Here is a 20,994-nt window from a genome sequence, read left to right as displayed (position 1 = left end):
CCTGCCATGGACTTAGGACTTAAGCAGATTCACACCCTCTGGGCTCCAGCACCAGGGTAGCAGCTGGAAGGGCACCAGTGGCATACAGGGAGAAAGTGAAGTGTCTGGCATCAGAGCAAATGACAGAGGACAGCTTCCTCCCAGAAAAAAAATCCCGAGGTCAAACAATGGCTATTGTCCCTTTTCTGAGCCCTGCCACATACAAAGCCACAGAGTGGAGACACCACATCTGAGACTCCATCAACCTGGTTCACACAAGTTGTCCCATCCCGGTGATTACCTAAGGCTCCATCCCATCCAACCTATGGGTGTGCTTTTAAATAGTAGAGCACATTACTAAGACAGGGAGTCAAAGCAGCTCTACCTAATACATAGTAACAAACACAAGGAGGCTGCCAAAATGAGGAGACAAAGAAACATGGCCCAAATGAAAGAACAGAATAAAGCCCCAGAGAAAGAACTAAACAAAATGGAGATGAGCAATCTATCAGATGCAGAGTTCAAAACACTGGTTACTAGGATGCTCAAGGAACTCATTGGGCACTTCAACAGCATAGAACAGACCCACACAGAAATGAAGGTTACACTAAGATAAAGAAAACTTTACAGAGAATCAACAGTGAAATGGATGAAGCCAAGAATCAAATCAATGATTTAGAACAGTGGTGTCAAACTCATTTTCACCAGAGGCCACATCAGCCTCATGGTTGCCTTCAAAGGGCTGAATATAATTTTAGGACTATATAAATGTAAGTATTCCTTAATTAGGGGCAAGGAGCTCTGCACTTCCACCAGGTAGAAACAAGGTGCCAGCCAGATAAAACAAGGTGGAAGGCCAGATTTGGCCCTCGGGCCTTGTGTTTGCCACCTGTGATTTAGAACATACAATCAGAACAGCAGGAAGAAAAAAAGAATTAAAAAAAAAAAAACAAGGATAGGGCAAGGAGCCTCTGGGACAACTTCAAAACGTATCGACATTCAAATCATATGGATGCCAGGAGAAGAGAAAGAGTAAGACACTGAAAACTTATTTGAAAAAATGATGAAAGAAAAATTCCCTAATTTGGTGAATGAAATAGATATCCAAGTCCAGGAAGCAGAGTCCCAAACAAGGGACTCTGGATGCACAGAGGACCATGCCAAGACACATCATAATTGAATGCCAAAGGTTAAAGATAAAGAGAGAATCGTAAAGGCAGCAAGAAAAAAGCAGAGAGTTACCTACAAAGGAATTCCCATAATACTGTCAGATGATTTCTCAAAAGAAACTTTGCTGATAAGAAGGGACTGATAAGAAGTATTCAAAGTGATGAAAAGCAAAGATCTACAACCTAGATTACTCTATTCGGCAAAGCTATCATTTAGAATCAAAGGGCAAATAAAGTACTTCCAAGACAAGGTTAAGCTAAAGGAGTTCACCATCACCAAACCATTATTACATGAAATGTTAGAGAGACTTATTTAAGAAAAAGATTAAAACCATAAACATTAAAATAACAAAAAAATCACAACTATCAACTGAATCTAAAAAACTAAGCAAACAAAAAAGAACAAGAACAGAGTCATAGATATGGAGATCATCTGGAGGGTTATCAGTTGGGAGGGGAGAGGGGGAGAATTGGGGAAAAGGTACAGAGATTAATTAAGTACAAACTGGTACAGAACAGACAGGGAAGTGTAAGGCACAGTATAGGAAATGGAGTAGCCAAAGAACTTAAATGCATGACCCATGGAAATGGAAGGGTAAGTACTGCTAGAGGGAATAGAGGTACCAGGTGGAGGGGGCAGAAGGGGAAAAAGGGAGAAATTGGACAACTGTAATGGCATAATTAATAAAATATATTTTTAAAAAAGAAAAGAAACACAAAAAAATAAAATGTGGTTGCGAGAAATGACATTTGGGTAAAATCTATAAAATACAGGGGTAGGCAAAAGTAGGTTTACATATGGCAAAATAAATAATACAAGAATAAAAAATAGGACGCTGACAAGACAGCTGAAGTATTGACAATACCAAGGAAATGTGTCATGATTTGAGAAGATAAGCTACAGAACAAGAAGTAAAAGTGCATCCACTGTGAATTTTGTGAATGATGCTCACCACATGATGGCAAAGCATCCTTCCATTTATCCAACCGAAGAGGAACTGGAGGCAGTCCAGAACATGGTGTTCCATACAGAGCAGGTTCTCAAAGTTGTGTCAAACTGAATCAATGAGCAGGAGAAAGGCAGCAGTGAGCATGCATAGTCTTAGAACTTGGATGTGCCCTCAGAGGACAACACCAAAGAAGGGACCCGGGAACAGAAAAGAGAGCACATGACCAGTACCCTGCAGGGCATGATGCATGTTGGAATAGCTGGACCTGGAGCTGGTGCTGCTATCCAAGAAGGAGTCCACGACTGCCCTCCTGGACAAGGCGACTGACAACTTGGCCATCTAGTTCACTGTCATTATAGAAGACAACAAAATATTCCAATCTGCTGATGATGCTGCAATAGTGATAAAAAAACACAAAAGAGCCTCCATTATCCCTGACCATCCACCTCACACCCCCCATTGTCAAAGAAATGGAAAAAGTATTAGCTGGAGAAACGCTATTAGTCAAGGACCCCCTGGACATCCTGGACAGGCAGAAATGCCTTGCTGCTTTGGTGTCCCTCCAAAACACCAACTGGTTCCAGGTTAGATCCAAAAGGCTGCAATCATGTGTTATTGCCATCCAGGTCCTGAGTAACCTGTGTACCCACATGTCCACTTGAGGTCCTCCAAGAGGATGGCCCCTTGAGCTTCTCTGTGAGAAGCCCATCGGCACAGCCAACACAGACATGGGTGCTAGAACACCTGGCATTAGGCATCGTGATGCCTGATGGTTCCAGTACTTATGAGCCTTGTGAAAAAGAAGCCACTGATGCTATTAGGCATCTAGACAGACAGCAATAAGAAGATATCACAGAGTGTGCAGCACTGCAACTCACTGCATTTGGCCAGCTACATAAAGACCTGTGAATATGGATCCTTTGCCTTTGAAGATGCCCAAAAAACAAAAGAATGAAAACCCAGTGAAGCCCTGACTGGTGCTGGATGAGCATCATCCTGAAAAATGAAAGGCTGCCAGTTCGATTCCCGGTCAGGGCACATGCCTTGTGTTGTGGGTCCAGTCCTTCACTGGGGCACATGCAAAAAGCAACTAATCACTGTTCCTCTCCCTCTTTCTCTCTCCCTCCCCCTTTCTCTAAAAATAAATAAATAAAACCTAAAAAAAAAGAAAGAAAACCCAGCAGACTACACAGTTTAAATCCATCCTGCTATCCAGTACCACCTATGCCATTATGCCAATGAAATGCCCAATGGAGGAGGATGGAGAGGAAAAGTCTCCCAGCAAAACAAAGAGTCAGAAGAAAAGTCAGGGCCTCCGTAGGCTATGAATGCCCTGATGAGGTTGAAGCACCTGAAGCCTGGGCTGCAGTATAAACTTGTTTCCCAAGAGGGGCCAGTCCACACCCCAATCTTCACCATGTCTGTAGAAGTAGACCACAGCCCATTCAAGGCCTCTGGACCTCCAAAGACTGCCAAGCTGCATGTGGCTGTTAAGCTGTTACAGGACATGGGCTTGCCTATAGAGATTCCAGTAACAGGGAGGACTCACTGACGAGACAGAGGCCATGCCAGCCATAGTGGCCCTGCTGCTCATGGTAGAAGCTGCTTCAATCCCCAGTGCTGCCGCTAACTCAAATCCCACTGCCAAGCAGGGGCCAATCCTTACCAAGCATGGTAAGAACTCTGTCATGGAGCTTAACAAGAAAAGGTATGACTTCAAGTAAGAACACATCCCAGAGACTGGTAGCAGCCACAACAAGTACTTTGTCACAGAGGTCAATGTAGATGTACAGAAGTTTCAAGGTGCAGAAAGGTGGCAAAAGCATAGGCCGCCCTTGCTGCACTAGAGAAGCTGTTCCCTGATGTCCCTCATGCCCTGAAGCCAATTAACAAGAAGAGAGCACCTGTGCCTGTCAGAGGTGGGCCGCAATTTGCTGCTAGGCTTCATAATCCTGGCTTTGGTATGGGAGGCCCCATACACAACGAAGTGCCCATACCCCCAAACCTTTGAGGGCAGGGAAGAGGAGGGATCATCCGTGGCCAAGGAAGAGGATTTGGTGGTACCAACCATGGAGACTACATGAATGCTGGCACTGAGTATGGCATCTATGGGTACGGAAACAACCTGGCAACAGTTGGCTACAGTCAGTTCTACAGCAATGGAGGGCATCCTGGGAATGCTGGTGGTGGCGGAAGCAGGGAAGCAGTGGTAGCTCCTCCCGCTATGGCTCCTACTACCAAGGCGTCAACTACAACCTCCCCAGTGCCCCCAGAAACATGCCAGGAATAAGAATCAGCCACATAAGGGCCAGCAGAAGCCCTCCTTGGGTTCAGGCTACTAATCCCACCCAGACCAGCAGCAGTCCTACAACCAGAGCCAATACAGCAACTATGGCCCCCCACAGGGAAAACAAAAAAGCCCTAGTTATGGCCAAGACAACAACTACTCCTATCCTACTCCAACTCCTACAGCTCCTCCAAAGGGCGGCTGCCGCTCCGACTACAGCTAAGAGAGCAAATTCAACTACAGTGGTAGCGGAGACCAAGGCAGCAGGAACAGCTATAGTTCAGGTAGCTCACCTACAACCCAGGTTCACAGGGGGGCTACAGAGAAGGTTCTGCAGGTGGCTCCTCCTATCAAAGCAAACAAGGAGGTAATGATCACATTGAACTAAAATTCCCCAGCATCCAGCCAGAATTACAATGGCCCTCCCAGCTCCTACCAGTCATCATAGGGAGATCACAGCAGAAACGCAGACCACAGCATGAACTACAGATAAAGCCCTGAGGGTGAAGATTTATAGCTTCTGCACTTACCCCTCCTCCCTGTAAGATTCAGTTTTATGCATCACAGCTAACATGTCTGCAATCCCTCTAGGTCCCCTTGACCTACCGCATCCACATTACCATGTTGTGATGTACAGCTGAGACCTGTTCTGTGACCCATATTTAGCTCTTTTGGGGTCTCTACATCTTCAGAGGTTTGTTAGTTATCATTACAACTAACTTTGCCCTAGTCAAGTTCTGAGGTCTTAACAGTTCAGTATCCTTCTATTTAGAATCAGTGTTAGTTAACCCAGTTTGGTTTGAAATAGTTACAGAAGGGATACTTCATCTATTAATGCTATTGTGGAGTGAGTTAAACAAGTCTTCTGTATTTTAATGCTTTAGTGTTTCAGTTTTATAAGTGAAATTTTTATTTTAAAAAGCCATCAGGGGAGAGTGGGGGGGGTTGTATGTCTGGATCATTCAGGCAGTACAGCTAAATGTAGACAAATAAAGAAAAACAAATAAATAATAATACAAGAAAAAACTGTTTCACATGTAAACACACTGTTGCCCACCACCTGTATGCTCTATATCTACAGCTCTAGGTTCTAGTTCTGGATCAAGTAATTGACCAACCACATTACTCTGGTCCAGAAATCACAAACTTGAACACGTGAAGCAGCCTGGTGAAAAATAAAAAGGCTATTATTGTGCTGAACTGAAACTGCTTAAGGACTGCTCACAAGTTTTCTCATGTTTCGCGCGCCATCTGTTATGGACTTTAGATGTCAACACACTGTCTTGTCCACATCGAATGAAGCGATCTCATTGGTGGAAACCATGCAGGTCAATCTACGAAAAACCATACATTGCACGAACCCATAAAGCATTGTAGTTACATTGTATTTTGTCATTCGAACAGTCTTCGTCTTCAAGTTCCTGGTGCTTTTAGAAATGCCCTCTCTCAGAAAAAAGGAAGGAAACCAACGCAACTGATACACTTCCGGAAGTATTTAGCGATAATTTATCAGATATTCCCAGTGAGATCGAAGATGCGGATGACTGTTTTGACAATTCCAGAGACAATTCTACTGATTCTACTGACAGTGAAATTATTAGATCTGTAAGGAAGCGCAAGGTGGCGGTGCTTTCAAGTGATTCCGACACTGAGGAAGCTACTGATAATTGTTGGTCTGAAATTGACACATCACGCTTACAAATGTTTGAAGGTCATGCTGGGGTCACTACATTTCCATCTCAGTGTGACTCTGTACCCTCTGACTAATCTCTTTTTTTGGTGATGAATTGTTTGAGATGGTGTGCAAAGAGCTGTCCAACTATCACGATCAAACCGCAATGAAATGCAAAACACCATCTAGAACACTAAAGTGGTCTCCGGTTACACAGAAGGACATCAACAAATCCCTTGGCTTAACTATTCTGATGGGTCAAACAAGAAAAAGATAGCTTAAAAGACTATTGGTCAACAGATCCTTTGATATGTACCCCTATATTTCCACAGACAATGAGTCGCCATAGATTTGAGCAAATATGGACATTCTGGCATTTCAATGATAACGCCAAAATGGACAGTCACTCAGGGAGACTTTTCAAGACCCAACCTGTGCTGGATTATTTCCTGCATAAATTTCGAACGATATACAAACCAAAGCAACAGTTGTCTTTGGACGAGGGAATGATTCCATGGAGAGGACGTTTAAAATTTCGCACGTACAACCCAGCGAAAATAACAGAATACGGTTTACTTGTTCGGATGGTGTGTGAGAGTGACACTGGCTATATCTGCAATATGGAGATATACACTGCTGAAGGAAAGAAATTGCAAGAAACTGTTCTTTCAGTCCTTGCACCCCATCTTTGCATATCGCACCATATTTACCAGGATAATTATTACAATGCTACATCTACTGCTGAATTGCTGCTACAGAACAAAACTAGAGTCTGTGGGACTACTAGGGAGAGTAGAGGTTTACCACCAAATTTGAAAAAGGAAACATCAAGAATGAAGAAAGGTGACATAATATTTTCCAGAAAAGGCGATATTCTTCTCCTAGCATGGAAAGACAAGCGGGTTGTCCGAATGGTATCAACGATCCATGACACTTCTGTCTCGACAACAGGAAAAAAAAATAGAAAAAACGGGAGAGAATATTGTAAAACCTACCTGCATCAAGGAATACAATGCCCACATGAAAGGTGTTGACCATGCGGATCAATTCCTTTCGTGTTGTTCCATTCTAAGGAAAAGCGATGAAATGGACAAAAGAGTAGTGCTGTACCTTATAAACTGTGGACTTTTCAATTCATTTAGAGTGTACAACGTCCTCAATCCACAAGCAAAAATGAAGTATAAACAGTTTCTGCTATCGGTGGCGAGCAACTGGATAACGGATGACAATAATGAAGGCTCTCCGGAACCAGAGACAAATCAGTCCAGCCCTACCCCTGGGGGTGCAAGGAGAGCATCTCGTCAAGATCCACCCAAAAGGTTGTCAGGTGATATGAAGCAGCATGAATCTATGTGTATTCCAGCGAGTGGAAAGGAAAAATTTCCTACGAGAGCCCGCAGGGTTTGTGCCGCCCATGGAAAAAGGAGCGAACTTAGATACTTATGTAAATTTTGTTTGATCCCTCTTCATAGAGGAAAGTGTTTTACGCAGTACCATACGTTAAAAAAGTACTAGGAACTTTAATTGTTTAATTAGTTGTTTAACTGTTTTGTAAATAAAAATGTTATAATTATTGAAAAACAACACCTAAAGTGCATTTATGACCTGTAGTTAGGATGATTTAGATAACATGCAGTTTGCCCAGAAAAGTGCGGTCCCTGGTGTATGTCTTCAAGTTTTCTATGCAGTACGCAATGTGTTAAAAGATTTACAACTCAAGCACACTTTCCCTCCCAGGAGCATGCCTGTGCCTTTCCCTTTCTTCCTGTTCTCCCCCTACAAGTGTCAATCTCCTAAACCCTAAGGGACCCCACAAGACTTGCAACCAGGGGAGCAACGGGCAGCAGCAGCTTGTCCAGGGCTACCCAACCCCCTGAACTTGTCCCCGCAGCCCCCTTTGCTCTGACTTCCAGTGGAAGGACAGCAGCCCTGCCCTGGATGACTTCTTTTCCATAACCTTTCTAAACAGCCAAGAAGCCCTTCCCAGGCTCTCCCACGTTGCTTCTTCTGTCCTAGGCCCTTCCTTGTTTCATTGCCCCAGCTCTAATAAATATACTCTAAAAATTAAAAATTAAAAACAATTTATGTCCGGGCTGATGTGGCTCAGTGGACTAAGTGCTGGGCTATGACTGGAAAGGTGGCACATTCGATTTCCAGTCAGGGCACATGCCTAGGTTGAGGGCCAGGCCTCCAGTTAGGGGCATGCAAGAGTCAACCAACTGCCCTTTCTTTCACACATCAATGTTTCTTTCCCTCTCCTTCTACCTCCCGTCCCTTCTCTCTAAAAATAAATAAAATCTTTATAAAAGAAGATTAACAATTCAAATTTACAATATACTTTGTTAAACAGCTCTATGTTAAATGCCTATGCATATAAAAAAAATTAAATTAGACCCCTTCCTCATATCATCTACCAAAAAAAATTTTTTTTCAGCCAGAAGAATCAAGACCTAAATGTAAAAAAAAAAAGTCTGAAACTTTTAGAAAGAAATATGAGAGACTCCCAATGATCTCAAAATACAAAACAGACTTCTTAAAACACTAACACAAACCATTAAGAAAAATGATAGATTTGATAATCAGTTTTATTCAAAACAAACCATATAAAAATTAACAGATAAGACACAGAGAATAGATTTTTTGCAATTCACTTATGAGACATAACCGGAATGTAAAATCAACTCCTAAAATCAAATTATAATGACAACCCAATTGAAAAGGTAGGAGAGGACCAGCCCATTCATGAAAACCTGAATAGTCACTCAACATTTGAAAACATGCTCAATCTCATAATTAAAAAACTAAAATTAAGACAATGTGATATCACTTCACACTCATCTAATTTGTAAATATGTAAAAAACTGACAATTTCAAGGATCATGCATGGTTTGGTAACAGGAAATTCTGATTCTAATGCTACAAAATGCTAAGTGGTACAATTTGGGGGAGTAACTTGGCAATATTTCCATAACCTCTGACCCAGTAATTCTATTTCTAAGTAATTTACCCTAGAGGACTTCATTTCAAACTTAGTACACACACAGACACACTGCAAAAACACTTATCCTTACTGCCTGCAATACAATCTGATACTGTCCCACCCCATTTTAACTCCTAAATTGATTTCCCAATCCCTTAATGGCTTCCAACATGCAGTTTGAAAACCTTGACAAATGTGCACAAGGATTCCCAATCAGGAATGTTCAATGTAGTGACAAGAGAAAAAATTCTGAGACATCCTGAAGTAAACTACAGCAGGTGGGGAGAGTGAGAGACAAGAGTGGTTAACCAGTTAACAGCTGTGAGCCAACTAACAATAGACTTGCTCACATTCCCGACTGTACCTTGGAGCTTTAAATAAACTTCTATCAAGACCACCAGACACCACCACATCCTGCTTATGCATGCACTTCTGGGACTTGCCCAGCACCAATCAACAGTAAATAGTCTTCCTTAAGGACTGTGTACCTTCCTTAAGAACAGCCTTCCTTCATCTTTCCCACCCACTTATCTGTAGCCAATGCAAATTCTTTCAAAACAACTTAAACCTGTCTTCCTCAAAACATAATTTATATACATGGGTGGGCAAAAATAGGTTTCCAGTTTAAAGTACATGAGAGTTGTTCCTGTATTACTGTATATTAATCACTGTATTACTGTATAATTATTGTACTGTATTAACTGGAAACCTACTTTTGCCCACCCCTGTATATGAAAGAGCCCGTGAACTCAAGGGCAGAGGACATGCTGCCTTCTCCATCTAGCCCTGCCGCTGATGGCTTAGACTGCACTCCCAGGACCTGTCCTTTCCTGGCTAGCATTTGGCTCAATAAACCCTTTCTTTCAGAAAAGCCTTCTGCCATGAAAAGATTCACAAAACACTCATCCTTACTACCTGCAATACAATCTGATACTTTTCTATCTAGTATTTTAACAGTAGCATTGTTTTTAAGGAAAAAAAATTGTGGAAACAATCTAAACACCTATCAACATGAGAATAAATTTAAACTGTATTCTTACAATAATATAACAATATAGCAGATAGATGTGATGATAATAAAATTGAACCATATGAAAACTGCCATTTTTGTGGGTAAAAATGGTAAAAGATCAATTTCATATGACCCTAAAAAGCAAGTTTCGTTAAAAAAAAAAAAGTTACAGAATAGGCAGAAAACTTTCCATAAAGTTTGAAAATATGCAAAACAGCATTACAATCTGTTTGTAAATATATTCCTATGAAGCAATTACATAAAAACAGGCATTAGGAATGATCAGCAACATTCAGGATAATCATTACTTCTGGGAAGTAAAATATAATCCAGAAAATGCTTCAACTGTATGTTCTCTTTCCACTTTTTCTTCAAAAAATGGGAAGTATGGGGAAATGTTCAGATTTAGATTTATTTATTTTTAGAGAGCAGGGAAGGGAGGGAGAGAAACATCAATGTGTGAGACAAACATGTATCTGTTAGCTCTCGTGCCCCCCACCGGGGACCTGGCCCACAGTCCAGGCACATGCCCTGACTGGGAATCAAACCAGCAACCTTTAGGTTCACAGGCCAGCACTCAATCCACTGAGCCACACCAGCCAGGGCAGAATGTGTTAAGATTTAATATAGTATGATGGATATATAGATGTTAATTATACTGACTCTTTGTTCTGTATTTTTTAAATATCATAAGAATAAAAATGTTTGTGTTAGCCAAACAAAACACACATCTGCAACCTAATTCAAACCAACTCCCTTACAAAATCTCTTTCCTTAGCTTAAAATGCTAATGTTTAGCTCTCACCTTTTTTTAACTAGGGTCTCTTGTCAAAAACAAAAATAGCACCCTGGCTGGTGTGGCTCAGTGGATTGGGGGCCAGCCACTGCATTGGGGGACAGCCTGAGAACCGAAAGGTTGCCAGGTTGACTCCCAGTCAGGACACATTCCTGGGTTTCAGGCCAGGTCCCCAGTTGGGAGCACGCAAAAGGCAACTGATCCACAAAGCTCAATGTTTCTCTCCCACTCTTTTGCCCTCCCTTCCCCTCTCTCTGAAAATAAATAAATACATAATCTTTTTTTAGAAAAAGTAGAACAAATCAATGTTTCAAAAATCCCTCTCAAAAATCAATAAATTAAAAAAATTTCAATTCTATTGTTCTGTGGTCATCCATTAAAAAGCTTCGAAGTGTCCTTTCTCACAGGTATTTCCCCCCGCCTGAGGATATTTTGGCAGCTTCCAGAATTTAGCTTCGTTTTTCCTCTGTCAAGACTTACTGTATGTCCCCTCTAATACATGGTATACTCCAAAACAGAAAAGTCAAAACTATGGGTTACATGAAACAAATCCCCTATTTAATCTATTCCTTAACTTCCAAAACTGAATATGAAAAGTAATCAGGTACATTAATTATTCCTAAAAAATAGGTCCTAGAATATCAATCAGTCTTACTTATACCATTAAATAAAGCATGAACTAGAGACTATACACCAAGATGACAATTTTATACTATAAATTTTCAAGGTTATATTCCACGAAGACTCTGAAAAGGTTATTTTTAACAAAGTTAAAACACTTCACTCACTAGCAACCCCAACAGAACAAGATCCAATTTAGGTTTTAAAGAGACTGTTTACTCAAGACCTGCTATATACCAAGGTTGCTATTTGATATGAAGAAAGCTGTATACTCCTTACCCTCATGAACTAGATAGCCACTGAAAAGTCACCAGATCCTATTTTAGCAGAAGTGGCAAATCATACTGTTTTCAGGCTCCAAGTAAGGAATCGAAACAGAGGAGCAGCTCTAAAGGAACAATTAGAGAATGTAGGCCCCACCTAAAGTAATTCTCAATTACATCTCCCAGTGAGATAGAATATCTTGCAAGGAATGTTTAACAGCCAAACAGATAAAGATTTTTTTTAAAGGTGGCAATGGCATGTTGACTCTAGATCTCACCAACACCCACATTTCTGATGAGAATTTACATTGCTGTGACCTTTCTGATGGCAGTCAGGCAATATACCTCAAAATGAAAAACATATTTCCTTCAACCCAGTAATTAGATTCTTAAAAAGTGACTCTGAAGAGTCATTAGCAGCAGCCACTACCCTCTATCCTGCCCACTCTCTGCATCTCTTGAGAGTGTACTATTGCCTTTCACTCTAATAAATCTTGCCACTATCACTTAAAAAAAAAAAAAAACAGTCATTAGCATGCAACAATTGCATATGCAAGGCACATTTACAATATACAATAAATTTAAACAATCTAAATGTCCAGCAATAGGAACACTATTAAATTATGGTGTACTCAGTAAAATACTAAAGAGCTATTTAAAAAGAACAGAGTAGATGCAGATGTATTGACATGGAAAGTTATTCATGAATATTATTTTTTAAAGCACACTATGAGACAAAGGCTGTTTCCTCCACACCTGGAAGCATGGTTCCAAACTACAGCCTGAGACGGGCTGGCTGGTGTCAGTGGTGAGGTTTTCTGAGAATTGCTCACTGAGCCCATCTGCAGACAACATGCCCAGCAGAAACAAACACAAGCCACACATCCACCTACATCACTTACAGAACTAATAAAGTGGACCCTCTCACTTACACAGAGGAGTTTCTACAATAGTAGAAAGCTCCCTATAAATCCAATGTGGAGATTTTCAAATTGCAACCAAAGACACCTGCAAAGTACTGGCAAAGCTAATGATGTTTATGGCACAGACTGGTCACTGCTGCCCAAAACATCTATAACTTTCCTCAAGAGCAGAAAGATCTGCTCTCCTACAATTACACTACACTATCCTGAGTCTAGATCTTGCACTAACAATTTGCAAAGCTCTGATCTCACTGAGAGGAATCCCATCAATCCATCATTTGCTAGTGCAACTTCTACATTGTGCTTCTACATTGCCAAAGAAGCATCTAAGACCTTATATACTCATATTGTGACTGGTGAGAATACAAGCACAAAATACAAGAATAAAGTATCAAAAATACAAGAATCACAGAATTTCACGTACATATGTCAAGAAACAGCAATGCAACTGCACTCAAGATATCTTTGGGAGTGATAACTGAACTCTACAGAAGAAATGATGCCAAAAAAATGTCACAACTGCATGCATCTCTAAGGTCACAAATTAGTTGCTGTCTTGAAATTCTTCCTAAAGAAGGATGAACAGGAGGAACAGAACAGTAACTCAATGCTAGTACAGTATGCCGCAGGGAAGGAGGACTCCAAACACAAGAAAAGGTTGAAAACATTATGAAAGTGCTTCAAAAACAAAAGGAATAAACAGGTGTTTTTCAGCCATCCATTAGATTCATAATTCCCAAGACTGCAAAATAACAACTAAAGCAGCTAACAATCTCTAAGGAGGTATTATAAGTAAAGATGATGCTCACAAACTTTGTAACCAGATTGGTGGGAACTCATGAGCTTTTTCTAACGTCTACCCCTTTATGCAAAGGTTTCTGCAGCAGCACCAAACCAAAGAGAAGTAACAAAATCTGTTTGCTGCACAAACATCTCATCACATGGTACTCCTAAAGATCATTCAGTCATTCACTGCGCATGACTATGGCCTCCCATTTTGTTATGGACAAGAACTCTGGGGAAGACATGATGGTAGAAATCAGTGCTACAAAAAATGATGGCTCAGACTCCTGGCCAAAATGGAGGCATAGGTAAATACACTGTGCCTCCTCGCACAACCAGAAAGATAACAAAAAAATTAAAAACAAAAAACCAGAACGGACAGAAAATCGACTGCATAGAAGTCCAACAACCAAGGACTTAAAGAAGAAACATTCATCCAGATGAATCCAGGTAAGGAGGGACAGAGAGGAGCAGCCAGGGCAGAGAGGACTCACAGTAACACAGTGGCTAGAGGACCTGGGCGAGCAAGGCATCGGCTGGCAAACCAGGTGGTTCCACAATTGTGTAAGGATAAACCAGGAGGAACAACTGGGGCGAGACAGACTGCGCAACCCAGGGTTCCAGCCTGGGGAAATAAAGCCTCAAAACCTCTAACTAAAAAAACCTGTGGGGGTTGTGGCAGTGGGAGACATTCCCAGTCTCTCAGGAGAGTTTGTTGGAGAGACCCTCAGGGGCCTAGAACATACACAAGCCCACACACCCAGGAATCAGCACCAGAAGGGCCAGATTTGCTTGTGGGTAGCAGGGGAAGTGACTGAAAGCTGGCAGAGAGCTGAGCAAGCAGCATTGTTTCCTCTCTGACCCCTCTTCCACATATAGAGCCACAGCACAGGGTTACCCCATCCCGGCAAATACCTAAGGTTCTGCCCCTTACTACCTAACAGGTGGACAGAGATAAAAATATATGGCCCAAATGAAAGAAAAGATCAAAGCTCCAAAAATATAACTAAGCAACAAAAAGATAGCCAACCTCTCCAATGCAGAGTTCAAAACATTGGTAATTAGGATGCTCACAGAAATGGTTGAATATAGTCACAAAATAGAGGAGAAAGTGAAGGCTATGCAAAGTGAATAAAGGAAAATATACAGGGAACCAATAGTGAAGAGAAGGAAACTGGGATTCAAATCAATGATTTGGAGCACAAGGTATAAACATTCAACCTGAAAAGAATGAAGAAACAGGAATTTAAAAAAATGAGAAGAAGCTTAGGAACCTCCAGGACATCTTTAAATATTCCAACATCCGAATCATAGGGGTGCCAGAAGGAAAAGAGGAAGAGCAAGAAATTAAAAACTTATTTGAAAAAACAATGAAGGAGAACTTTCCTAATCTGGCAAAGAAAATAGACTTCCAGGAAGTCCAGGAAGCTCAGAGAGTCCCAAAGAAGTTGGACCCAAGGAGGAACACACCAACGCACATCATAATTATATTACCCAAGGTTAAAAATAAGGAGAGAATCTCAAAAGCAGAAAGAGAAAAGGAGACAGTCACCTACAATGGAGTTCCCATAAAACTGTCGGCTGATTTCTCAAAAGAAATCTTACAGGCAAGAAGGGGCCGGAAAGAAGTATTCGAAGTCATCAAAGGCAAGGACCTACATCCAAGATGACTCTCTCCAGCAAAGCTGTCATTTAGAATAGAAGGGCAAATCAAGTGCGTCCCAGATAACGTCAAGTTAAAGGAGTTCATCACCACCAAGCCCTTATTATATGAAATGTTAAAGGGACTTACCTAAGGAAAAGATCAGTAAATATGAACAGTAAAATAACAACAAACTCAACTATCAACAACCAAACCTAAGAAAACAAAAACATAAACTAAGCAAACAACTAGAACAAGAATAGAATCACAGAAATGGAGATCACATAGCGGGTTATCAGTGGTGGGGGGGAGAATGGGGGTAAAGGTACAGGGAATAAGAAGCATAAACGGTAGGTACAAAATAGACAGGCGGAGGTTAAGAACAGTATAGGAAATGGAGAAGCCAAAGAACTTATATGTACAACCCAAGGACATGAACGAAGGAAGGGGGGAATGTGGGTGGAGGGGTAGTGCAAGGCAGAGGGGAAGGGGGGAAAATGGGACAACTGTAATAACATAATCAATAAAATATATTTTTTGAAAAACAAAATATAATGGCTCAATGGCAAATAACTACCTGGACAAACAAAGATAAGAATATGATGATGTCTGCTAGAATTGATCCAGTGGGTCTGACCACTGAATCCTAAACTGTTGCAGAAGAAAATTCCAGAGTAAGACTACAGATGCCTTGATTTTATCAAGAGCACAAGAATATGGGCATTAGATGCTAAAGATTACATTCCAGAAACTTAAGTTCTGGAAGCTGAGGAAGAGAAAACCAGGAACAATAAAGATGGCTGGGGAAGTACCAGTCTCAGTGAGGGGGGATTATGGTGATGGTAAATGGGTTCATACGCACCACTCTTCTAATGATGAACAAGAAATCTCTAAGAAGCTGAACAGCTTCAAGGAAGAGCCAGAATGCCCAGTCAAAAAAAATTATAAGCATTACTTCAGAGAAAAGCAGCTGGTACTACAAGATAAACCTTCGAGAGAAAGATTAAAAGAATGAAGTAACTCCCAGCAAGTTTCCCATTCCAAAGAGAATGCTAAATTTGTGTCATTAATCTGCAAATTAGTGAACTAAGAATGTATATTTGCATCAAAAAGTTGAGATGTACTATTATTTTGAAAACTACCCCCAAAAATATAGTGCTAAACAATGACTGGTCTGATCTCATTTTTTAAAAAACTCTGCAACACCAAAAAATAAGCCTTAATATAAACTAAATTTTAATTAACAGCAATGCAACAATATTGGTTCATGAACTATAACAAATATGTCACATTAATGCAAGATGTTATTAACAAGGAAAAATGGGGAATGGACAATATGGGAACTTTCTGTACTACCTGCATAAACTTTTGTAAATATAAAACAGCTCTAAAAAATAAAGTATTAATTTTATTTAAACCTGCATATGTAGACAGATTTGCAATTGTTTATTTGTAAATGGAAATGGAAAGAGTGAAATGGAAAGAAAAATACAAGGAATTTTTACATAATATACCTCTGGACTGTGTAAACTTTCTACACTGAACAGCACTCTAAGGAGAGGCTCTGTAGCATATTGTGAATCTCAGTCCTGAAATCATACTACATGGTTTCAAATCCCAGCTCCACTATTAACAAGGTGACAAATTTGGACACTGAATTTCTCTGTGCCTTAGTTTCCTCATCTGTAAATAGGGATGGTAGCATGTGTACTCACAGAACTGCTATAGGTATTATATGACTTACTAAATGTAAAGTGTTGGAAAACTAGTACATACTAAGTGCTCAATAAATGATGTCCACCACCACCACCAAGTATACATTATTATCAAGCACCTATTATTCCTAATTTTTTTTAATCTCTGACTAGCAAGACAAGTCAGGAAAACTTGCTTCATCAAGTAGAGGATCTTTGATGCAGAAAATACATATGTATTCAATTGCCAAATAAAAATAACCTGAGATTTTTTCAAGCAAATTACAAATCAACAATTTGAGCCAATTTATACAAAAATAGTCACTGACATTCTATAAGGATAATCACCAAAACAAATCCCTCTGAGTGCTGTGATTCTGGATAATTTTTACTTTCTCCTTTATACTTTTCTGACTCATTTTAATTTTCTACATGGAATGTGCATCATTTTTAATAAAATAAAATAGGACTCGGGTAACTTTTTCTATTCAGGGCCAGATAATAGTTTAAGCTCTGCAGGCCATATGGGCCTATGTCACAATTACTTAACTCTACCACAAAGTAGCCATAGACTATATCTACATATGTATGTATATTCACATGTATGCATATTGTCTGCATATGACTATGTCCCAATAAAAAATTTACAAGGCAGCTGGCAGGACTTGGCCCGCAAGCTATTAGGTTTGCTGACCCCTAAAATGAAGAATAAAACAAAATCATTTTCATTTGGGAAAACAAACTTTGATTTATACCAAAGAAAGTGCATCAGTTATACCGATACTATTGATGAAAAAAACTAATCACTTATTAACTCACACAAGTCTAGGGATAGAAAAACATTCTGGAAATTCTCCTGTCATCCCTACTACCCCAGTAATAAAGAGAAAATTTTCCTGAAGTCTAAACAAAAGTATGCACTGGTGGGTGGGCAGTTAAAACAGAAGTTAAAAGAAATATGCCCTTCATATTTAAATTACTTTGAAATTTTTCAAAGTTCCACATGTGTGGAAGTCCTGAGTACTGATGAAATTATTTTAGTTACAAATCATCGTAATCCCCACTCTTGACAAATTTCTGAGAAAGAATGAAAACACCTATCAACAGCAGCATCAGAAATGAAATTAGAAATTAGAGTGAAACGAAATGAAATAAAATTTGAAATTAGAGTAAAATGAAAAATTAGAAAAGAAAAGCCTATGAAATACTAACAGAGTAAGTGTCATAGAGTCCGGAGAATGGAAAGACATAATGGTAGCCCTAAGTATGAGGGCACTTCAAACTGCGTAAGTGACTATGGTGTGTGATCTCCCCTCCCCACAAGCAAAACAAAGTTCTGGCCTTAAAGGAATTATTTTTAACATTTCTTTGGGAAGAGTTTTGTGATCAAATTATCTTAAATGTTATATTTTTTTGGAGTTTTAAATGCTGTCGGGGGTGGGGGGCTGTTTTTGGAAGAGATACAATGGGAATAACGCTAACGCCTGAGAAATCCAGAGTCCAAAAATAAAAACACTAAAAACCATTGTACTTTAAAAAAGAAAGCCAACAGCCTGCAATGAAGTCAAATCAACCAGTGGACTTCCCAGGTGGAAAAGTCCCAGGTGGACACTTGAGCGTTTCTACCAAAATTCATTGTTGGGACATCATGTTAAGTTGTTAAAATTCCAGAAGCAAACGTTTAAATAAGGTCAAAAGTCAGGGGGAGGGAAAAGTACCTATTATTTTTCAATCCAAACTCTCTCACAGACCCCCAAACACGGATTTAAACCCTGTTTTCGGCAGTTCTAAAAGCAGCACACAGGGACAAAAAAGCCTGATGGGGCTTGGGAAAACGAGGCCCAAGTTTCTCTCCCAACAAGGCTGCCCGAAACGCCACCTAAGAGGAGAGGAAAATCTTCCCACCGCATATATTGTCAAAGTAGTGAATACTAAGCAGAACCCATTCGAAGCCTGCACCAAAAAAATTCCTAGAAGTGATAGAAGGGAAGGAAATGAAGAATCGGAGAGCAGATTCCCTCCGTGGGCAGTAAGGACGGACAAGCACGCCAACGGAGAAGAGCTAAGAGTCTCTGGACCCTCTGCTAGAAGAGGCGAGGCGGGCGGTGGGTGCCAGGCTCAGGAGACTGCGGTTGAAAGGAGGGTGGACCCAGGCCCCTCGCCGTCCCCCGCGCCCTCCACCGTACTGCACACAGCCCGGGGCTGCGGGTCACGTTAGAAGGCCAGTTCAGGGTTGAGACGAGAGCGCGCTCCTCGGCCCACGCTCGGACACTCGCCCCCTCAGCCGTCACCTCCTCCCCGACCCCGAGCCTCTACCTCTTCGCCCGGGAAACGGTACTCACTCTCCAGAGACACTCACCTAGAGCTTGTTGCCGCCTCGCCACAGGTCTCGAACTCCTCCGGAATCACAGCTGAGGGGAGGGGGAGGAGGGGGGGGCCGAGGAGGGAAGGGGCCCAACCCGGTGGAGCCGAGCCGCTGCCGCCGCCGCGATACAAAGTGTGAGATCGTGCGCGCGCCGCCGTGACCGCCACCGCCCCGTCTGCCCGCCCCTACGACCTCACGTCCCCGTGACGTAAATCGCACGAGGCAGTAAGACCCAATAAGACCACACCTCAAGCGCAGCCGCGCTGGGCAAAACCAGAAACGACCTGTCTGACAAAGTAGAACCTGGGTGCATCTTGGGAATTGTAGTTCAACCAGGGTCTGAATAAAAGCAGTGCTGAGCGTTGAGGAACCGAAAGAAAGCGCTCCACGGTCGCTGACTTAAGTTCCCTTTGTTTTTTCCCTCCCACCGAAAAGGGAAGGAGTTTGGATTAGAAGAAGGGGTGGCCGTCCTAGCCCGTGGATGCTTTTCCCATTGTCTGTGGGTACGGGTTACTCACCTCGGACGGAAGCCAAAATTTAGGGATTTAGGCTAGGTCGTGTGTTTCTCTGCCAACGGCCAGTTTATAGTTAGGTGTCGTCTGTGAAAGCTTCGTAAATAAATCCGAAAGCAGTAGCCAAATCTTACCGAAAACAAAAGCGTTTGCCTTTCAGGTATTAAGATATTATTATTTATGTCCTATTCTCAAAAACAAACGTGCGCCATTCACTCTTAAAATACAATTCAGAACGATTTCTAAAATGTTTTTCATGTAATAGATCAGAAATTATTTCAACTTTAAATACTGTGTCCATTTACCCTAAGTGAGTGATTTTTCTACAAGTAAGCTTTCAATTGAGTTCTAACTTAGAAAACAAGAACGGGTCTGGTTACATACTTAATTCTATAAGAAAAGGAAATACAGTATAGGAGCTGGCATAGAAAAATGCTTTCTTCACATTCAGTTCTAAGAGGAATTCATCATACTCCGAAGAGGTCATTTCCTTAACTGTCAGAACTCTTGTTACTAACCAAATAGTTAGCTCTCAAGAACACCTATATCCACAGCTTGATGTCCTTCCGTTGAACCACAGCAACAGAAAACAAAGGAGAATACCCAAAAAAGATTCACAGAAAAAGCTCATATCAGTAGAAGACCTGAAGTCTAATATACGAGGAAAAAATAAAAGTGGAGAACTCATACTAAGAAGTGATTAAAGTGCCTAAAAGGCATGAATAATACCATCTTAATACTGGTATTTTAGAGCTAAGGCCACCCAGTTAAGCTTGAAAGAAATAAAATTAGTATAAATAAAATTACAGAACTAAGTGTCGCAGGTTCGACTCCCAGTCAGGGCACATACCTGGGTTGCAGGCCATGGCCCCCAGCAACCGCACATTGATGTCTCTCTCCCTCTCTCTCTCTCTCTATATCTATCTATCTATCTCTATCTCCCTCCCTTCCCTCTCTAAAAATAAATAAATAAAATCTTTAAAAAAAAATTACAGAACTAAGTTTAAAGGAACTAATTCCCTTCAAGTAGTAGTTTACAATGAAATATTGATTATATTTTTAAGTTTATGTAATTTTAAAAAATAATAACGACATCTATTTTTCCAGGTAAATATAAAGCTTTGAGATTGAAGTCAAGAAAAATAGTCATATACTTCCACAACACATCAGAAGCAGAATATGGATGTATTTGAATTAAAAATTAGATCCAGCATACCAACTTACATAGGGCAAGGTTGAGAACAAGAATCTCAGGCTTAATAAGAGGTCTTCTAAAGGTAACAAAGCTATATAAAAAAGATAATTAAAAAATAAATTGTTTAAGGACTTCAGGTCTTTTCTACATT

At 40.8% G+C, this 20,994-nt stretch overlaps 1 protein-coding gene and 2 pseudogenes across 1 annotated transcript in view; 2 read left to right on the top strand and 1 right to left on the bottom strand.

The window, feature by feature from the left end:
• The window catches only part of ADIPOR2 (adiponectin receptor 2), a 92,974-nt gene extending 73,695 nt beyond the window's left edge, over positions 1–19,279 (bottom strand). Inside the window, exon 1 of the mRNA XM_045830507.1 lies at positions 19,131–19,279. The gene's annotated coding sequence lies outside the window, so the exon portion shown is untranslated. The remainder of the gene's footprint in view (positions 1–19,130) is intronic.
• On the top strand, positions 1,723–4,878 carry LOC123813462 (annotated as a pseudogene).
• Positions 12,583–19,296, top strand: LOC123813461 (annotated as a pseudogene).
• The last annotated feature ends 1,698 nt before the right edge of the window (positions 19,297–20,994 follow it).

Source organism: Phyllostomus hastatus, unplaced genomic scaffold (genome assembly GCF_019186645.2).
Source record: "Phyllostomus hastatus isolate PE091 unplaced genomic scaffold, TTU_PhHast_1.1 phas_contig_152, whole genome shotgun sequence".
Lineage (NCBI taxonomy): Eukaryota > Metazoa > Chordata > Mammalia > Chiroptera > Phyllostomidae > Phyllostomus > Phyllostomus hastatus.
This window is presented reverse-complemented; position numbering and strand designations above follow the sequence as displayed.